At 35.1% G+C, this 6,766-nt stretch overlaps 1 protein-coding gene across 2 annotated transcripts in view; it reads left to right on the top strand.

The window, feature by feature from the left end:
- The first annotated feature begins 6,136 nt into the window (after window positions 1-6,136).
- Window positions 6,137-6,766, top strand: part of LOC127851282 (probable C-mannosyltransferase DPY19L3) — a 71,291-nt gene continuing 70,661 nt past the window's right edge. The window contains exon 1 of one of the 2 annotated variants that reach the window (XM_052384968.1): window positions 6,137-6,254. The gene's annotated coding sequence lies outside the window, so the exon portion shown is untranslated. Of the gene's footprint in view, window positions 6,305-6,766 lie in introns of both variants that reach the window. The other variant, XM_052384969.1, reaches the window with a different exon arrangement.

Raw genomic sequence — 6,766 nt, 5'->3', positions numbered from 1 at the left:
CCCCTAACAATAGCCGTCATTGTTGGTGTAATAATTTCCCATAATGCATCGCTAATTGGCGCCAATTAGGTAAAACACCTAACGGCCACCGTGTTTCATTTGTTGATTGATCAAATCCTTAATCCAATCAGTAAGGTGATTAATTGGGACGGAGTTGTTTTTGCGTCGTTTGACTGGTCTATACGACATATGGGCCGGAGACAGTTCAAAATTCCTTTCCAGGTTTCCAGTCGAGGACGTGAAGATGTTCACACGATTCTTATAATATTTAACGGGTTGCTAAAGATTTACTCTTTTTTTGACAAATATTGTTGGCATTTTCGCATACATATGTGAATTGTCACATGTTTAGTTTGAATTAAACATACATTTCCCAGACAATGCATGAACACTTATTATTAACATTTGGTAGATAGTTTCAATCGCTGCATGGTCGCCATGTTTAAATTTTGGTCAATGAGAGTTCACCACTTTGATATCATACGCTATTGGAAGAACATGATTAAATGTACGCAATTGATGATGATGATATAAACCGCGTGTGGGAAAACTGGGATTAATGCATGTGCGGAAAGTGTTGTCCATGATTAGCCTGTACATTTCACACAGGCTAATCAGCGACGACACTTTCTGCTTTTATGACATTTTTCGTTAAAATGAAGTCTCTTCTTAGCAAAAATCCAATTTAGGCGGAAAGTGCTGTCCCAGATTAGCCTTGCAATCCGCTTTTTTCGTTTAAAGGAAGTCTCTTCTAAAATCAAAATCAAGTTAAGGCGGAAAGTGTCGTCCTTGATTAGCCTGTACCTAATGCTTAAGCTAATCTGGGTCGACACTTTACGCACATGCATTTAGTCCAGTTTTCACAGAACGAAATATAAAATATTGAATAAAAAAAACATGTGCTTCACGTTTCCGTTATTTCATTGATTATGCTGAACGTTGAACTATTCTATCATAAGTATTTTTTGGTCTGGAAATTTAAGCCGAGGCAGTGGCCTCGTTGTGCCTCAGCGATGATATAACGTTACAAGTATTTATACCTACGTGCTTCTTGTTACAAACTGTTTTATATTGATCATGCTTTATTCTTTTTGTAAATAACGCGTATTGCAAATACAACAACCAATTCCAAACAAGCATTTTTAATTGGAGTTGTTGTTTGATATTTATATGTTTTTGAGAATATAGACAGCATGTATACTAATTTGTACTAATTACTAGGTACTTAGACCTCGTTTAAGATATATTGCTTACTAATACGCATGTTCTTACCGATATAATAAGTAACGAGGCAAGTACCCCCCCCCCCCCCCCCCCACACACACACACACATATAAAAAAGAAACACAATCATTTATCACTTAAATGAAAATTATGATTTTATAATTGTACACTTAACATAATAATCGCCGCTAAGGAACTTAAAGAGTTTAATTTACAACATCACCTACGTGTTAACGATCTTAAACTTTCTCGTATAAACGACAACCACGACATAGTGCACATTATTACGTGACATCCTCGCAACGTTACGTCACAGACCGACGATGACAATGGTCGCAATTTAGAAGGTGACAAAGGCGGACTTAAATGACACCTGCTGGAGTTTCCATCTCAACGGAAACAGATCGCTACGTTAAACTAGTGGTCCGGGACATTGCCGGGCATTATTATCCGCTCTAGCAAATAATGATTTCCTTATGTGGTGTAATAGATTCGGACAAACTCACCTTCTTTTGCATGCGCGTCGTGGGTCGATTTAAAAACTCGACCCGCATGTATAAGCGATGCAACGTACGGAAAATTTATTTAACTTCTTTTGTCGTTTTAAAATGTATTGAAACGTTAACAAGAAAACTAGTAAAAGGGCTTTGGAGTAAAGTATTGTTCTTTTTATGCAAATAAACAAATTGTGAATGATAGCGCGCGTTTTTGAGCAGTGACTTTTATGCTTTTCTATATTTGAGTAAAGTATTTCTTTCAAACTCCACGAGGAGGTAATCGCACACACTATTAAGCCAGTGAGCCAAATTTGAAAATGAAAAATAAATAAATTTAATAATACATGTATTATAACGAGAAATACCTCCGCAATAAGACTTTATACCTTCTACCTCTTCCCCACAATATTCCAATTATTTTGCACTCGTATAGTTGAATGTGCGAACTAAAGGGAATAGAGACGTCGACGCGGCCGAGTAATATATCCACTATATAACACAATAATAATAGCAACGCTTTATTGTTTTAAAGTGGTATAGATCTTCGAATAGTCGAAATAAGTTAGGAAAGAAGTTTCCATTCACAGCGTTACCCAGATAGCTAATCATGACTGAGATTCTTTTCGCTAGTCGTGCATGGAGGTTTAAATTGTACAAATCCTTGAATTGACGACTTACTTCGCAAAGAAGAAGTCTCTAGTTAGAAAATCGTGATAGTGACATTATGTAATTAACGTGCACTCCCATGGCTTAGTATAGCACCAAGCGCCCATGTAGCTCGGCCAGTAGGTGGCGCGTTAACCGCACTTCCGGTCAACGTGGGCCGGCTAATCGAGCCATGTCGCCGCGTACGGAGTCTGGCATCATAAACACGACAATAAAACTGTAATAGTCGGCCATTTGCCACCGATGTGGTGATATCTTTGATTAATTGGTTTAGGCCGCAAGGTGGCAGTCACTTCGCATCTTGTATGTAATCGGTCCGTAATGGCTTAATAGACTAATAGCCATGGTTCCTTAGTGTCTATTTATCGTTTTCTCGACCGTTACGGTTAAGCGCTGACACGCGTGTTTTTGCTATTCAAACAATGAAACATTTGCAAATAGTATATGGTCGTGTAATGCAATACTATTAAATAAGCAAGTGTTTGAATAAACTTTTCTTTTTTTATAAATCATACGGTAATATTTATTATATTAAAATATTACTAAACGTTGGTCGTATGAGCAAAAATCTATCCAGAACCAGTTATTCAATAGATCTTAAGATTAAGCACAGAGCGTTATGTAATCTAGAGTCCGTGGATTAAGTGACAATGCCGGCAAATCAACGTTCGTTCTTTTCCCACGAAATTACCTTAAGACAATAGACATACCCAAATTACGTCAATATTTGTACTATAAAGATTTAACAAGTTCATACAAATGAAAGATTTTGGCAAAATTATGCTTTTTCAGTTTTTTTTTAGATAAATGTAATTGGACTAATTTCAAATTATTACTTACATAGATTTTGTTTTTAATTCAATGAGTCGTGTTCTGAGAAAACTGGGCGTAATGCAGTCCGCACATGCTAATCAGGGAGGACAATTTCCGCTTTTATGACATTTTTCGTTTAAATGAAGTCTCTTCTTAGCAAAAATCCAATTTAGGCGGAAAGTGTCGTCCCTGATTAGCCTGTGCGGACTGCACAGGCTAATCTGGGATGACACTTTACGCACATGCAATAAGCCCAGTTTTATCATGCATGACGTTGGCGTGGAGAAATCTCGTAATTGTGGTTAAAAACAGTTTTAAAAATGCACAAATTTAGGGATCGTACACAAATGTACTCTTTGATAAAATAAATAATGCCAATTTTGAAAGAAAATAACATTTGTTTCTATAAAAATGGACGTACTAGTGTTTTGATATGTATTATTTTAATTTTATTTCAATGTTGAAAACATGTTCAAAATTCTGCGTAGTCAACCCTCAACTTGACTTGTACAGCTTACAACGGTTAGAAGACCTACAACTTTTCATGGAAAGCATGAACCGTAAGATAAATGCCGCACTGGAACATACAAATGCTGGTGTATATACACAATTTGACTCGGAGGACAATGCGCTAATTTTTAACGATGTCCGGAAAATCAAATACTAGTACTTGTTTCTTACCGTAAAAATGAAGTGTACAATCATTTGTATATTGCAATTGTCTATTCTAAATTAGACACATTTTCAGCTTTATTTGGGCACAAATCTAATATTGATCAACATACAAAACGTTAATAGATCTCTGCTGAAATATTTCTTCAAAAGACACACGTTTTTATTAAATATTACCTCCAATTAATGATGCAATGAAGAGCAAGAAGTGTGATGGACTGTGAACCTAATGCCGCCTCTGGAACCTGAATTTACACCCCATGTACTTCAATAAACCAAACATGCAGTAGATAAACCAAACCTGCAACAGATAAACCAAACCTGCAGCAGATAAACCAAACCTACAACAGATAAACCAAACCTGCAGCAGAAAAACCAAACATGCCGCAGATAAACCAAACTGCATAAAGAATCTGCATGATATGATGATATTTGCTTTTTCTTTTGACGAGTGTAATTGCACAATTATTCATCATTTATTATTATTGATAAGTCAGTTGATCCAAATCAGAATCGACCCTGGGCCCTTGAGTGACCCGTGTGAAGCTCCGAGTACAGTGCACATCGGTTTGACGTCTCATACGAAAATACTAGAACTTAAGATCATTAGGTGACTAGGAGACTCGAACTTGCTGGAACCTGCGTACCATGAATTGTTAAACCAGAGCGTGCGGTATTAATTGGTCGAGTTGGCGAGGGTTAATTCTAGATTCAATGCACACTTGCAGAGTTTAAGATGATAGTTACCTTACCTGAAGATATTACAATAGCATAGCTGAAACGGCTACTTAAAGATTCAGAGGTACAAGTATACATGCACATAATAAAATTAGTTAAAAGGTAGAAATTCGATGGACGGATTTATACTTTATTGAAGGTGGCCTGGTGACACCGTGTACCAGTGTATTAAGGTTTTGTCCTCCAATGTACATTTTCAAAATAAATTAATTAAAAAACTATATCAGATTGACATTAACTTATCCTTTTCATGCAGAAATAAATATTCAGTAAAATTTCGTGTTGCATCTTGCTCAGATATAGGCTGCATTCTACACATGGTCAGTCATCAATGTAGATATCGGCTGCATTTTATACCATGGTCAGTCATCAATGTAGATATCGGCTGCATTCTACACATGGTCAGTCATCAATGTATTTGTTAGGAACGTGCCGTCTACCAATGTATTAATAATAAACTATCTGTGGGGTTGCAGCTTAGTAGACAAGAGAATGAGGTAGATGCGCAAATTAAATAGTGGTTTACATTTTATTTCATTTATTTATACAAAATTTAGGCAGTTTTAATATAAAATAAGTGTACGTAAGATGAGAAATAACAGACTTTTAATCATAACATAAAACAATAAATGGCAATAGACTATGTGTTTCCAATCAATTTTTATAATAGTTTTTATACCTTTAATTTTGGTGAGGGTAGAAAGCTGAAAATGAAGATCTTCAAGAGAATACATAAAAATCGTTAAGAGTCCATGTATAGATATAACGTTTAAGCAAGTTACTTGTGAACGGATGGAAATGTATAGCTTCGGCCTTCATCTGTCATACGCACTGGCTTAAAATGTGACCTTGAAATGTTGTCAATGCTAAAAATTGTTACCCAAAGTTGACATTCCTTACTTAATCCTTAACCCAGTGGTAGACAGTACTTGTAAAAAATATAACGTTCTCGTAGCAGCAGCATTGTTTACACTTCATGATTAGTGACAAAGTTATTTCACATGAAAACCTTGTTTTCAAATTGCTATAATATTTCAGCCAAATGACTTGCATAGTTGCAAATACGCGAGATACTTTCGAGGTGGCGCCGAGGACCGGATTTTTTTAATATTGCAGAAATCAAGTAAATGGTAAGATAATAATGTTATTATTTTCAAACATGTTAAGACTCATTTAAAAATGGTAATTTTATTGCGATTCAGCGAAAATTAATTTTTCCACAAATATGCAGAAAACAAGAATCGCTATCCATTTGGAAACGTGTAACTGTGTAAGTTGTGACGTGATGGAATTTTAAACAAATAATAGATGCTTTTGCCATTGGAAAAAGGCTCTTACCAATTATTAATACTCAGCTAACGATTTAAACAAAAGTCTAAAAAAATAGAATGTCAAATTCTAACTTCCGAGACAATATACTGACTAGTCAGGCCAGTTTACTTTTTTTTTTTAAATAAATAACATAACAGGGGAGGTAACTACGAATATTTTACATTTCTTCCGACACGAGTAGTTCCCCTTAGATGCCGGTAAAGGGAAGTCACTCTAATAATTGTTTTGAAAATCCTGACAGTCCGATGATTTGCTTTTAAAAGATAACAGACACAGACATGTGCCGATTCCCAGGTGCACACGTGTAAATGTGTAAGCATTATTGTATGGCATAGAACTGTTTAGTGATTTTGTCATACATGGTAGGTTTTATTTGCTATTTCAGCTTTCACTTTTGCCTTTATAGATTAACTGAACATGTAAACAAACCACTGAACCAGCAGGGTTTTTTTTTCCATTTTTTGGGAAGATAGCCCATGGCTTTGGAATTGGGAATTTTATCGGCATTTTCATGAAATTGGGAAAAATAAGTTCATTAGCCTTTTTTCCACACGAAAAGTCCACTGATTAGGGAAATACTAAATTTGATTTAACTCTTTATAATCATTCAAATTAAAAGAAAAAAAATCATATAATACTTTGTTAGATGTAATTGAATTAAAATTGAGATGAAATACACATAAGACCTCTTTAAAAAAAAAAAAAAAAAAAAAAAAAAAATTTTTTTTTTTTTTTTTTTTGGAAATTGGGAATTTTTTGCCATATTTTGGGAAAAAAATATACTTTTTGGGATTGGGAACATAGCCGAATTTCGGCTATAAAAT

The sequence above is a fragment of the Dreissena polymorpha genome, chromosome 11 (genome assembly GCF_020536995.1).
Source record: "Dreissena polymorpha isolate Duluth1 chromosome 11, UMN_Dpol_1.0, whole genome shotgun sequence".
Classification (NCBI taxonomy): domain Eukaryota; kingdom Metazoa; phylum Mollusca; class Bivalvia; order Myida; family Dreissenidae; genus Dreissena; species Dreissena polymorpha.
The sequence above is the reverse complement of the archived record's forward strand: the minus strand, read 5'-3'. Positions and strand labels throughout refer to the sequence as shown.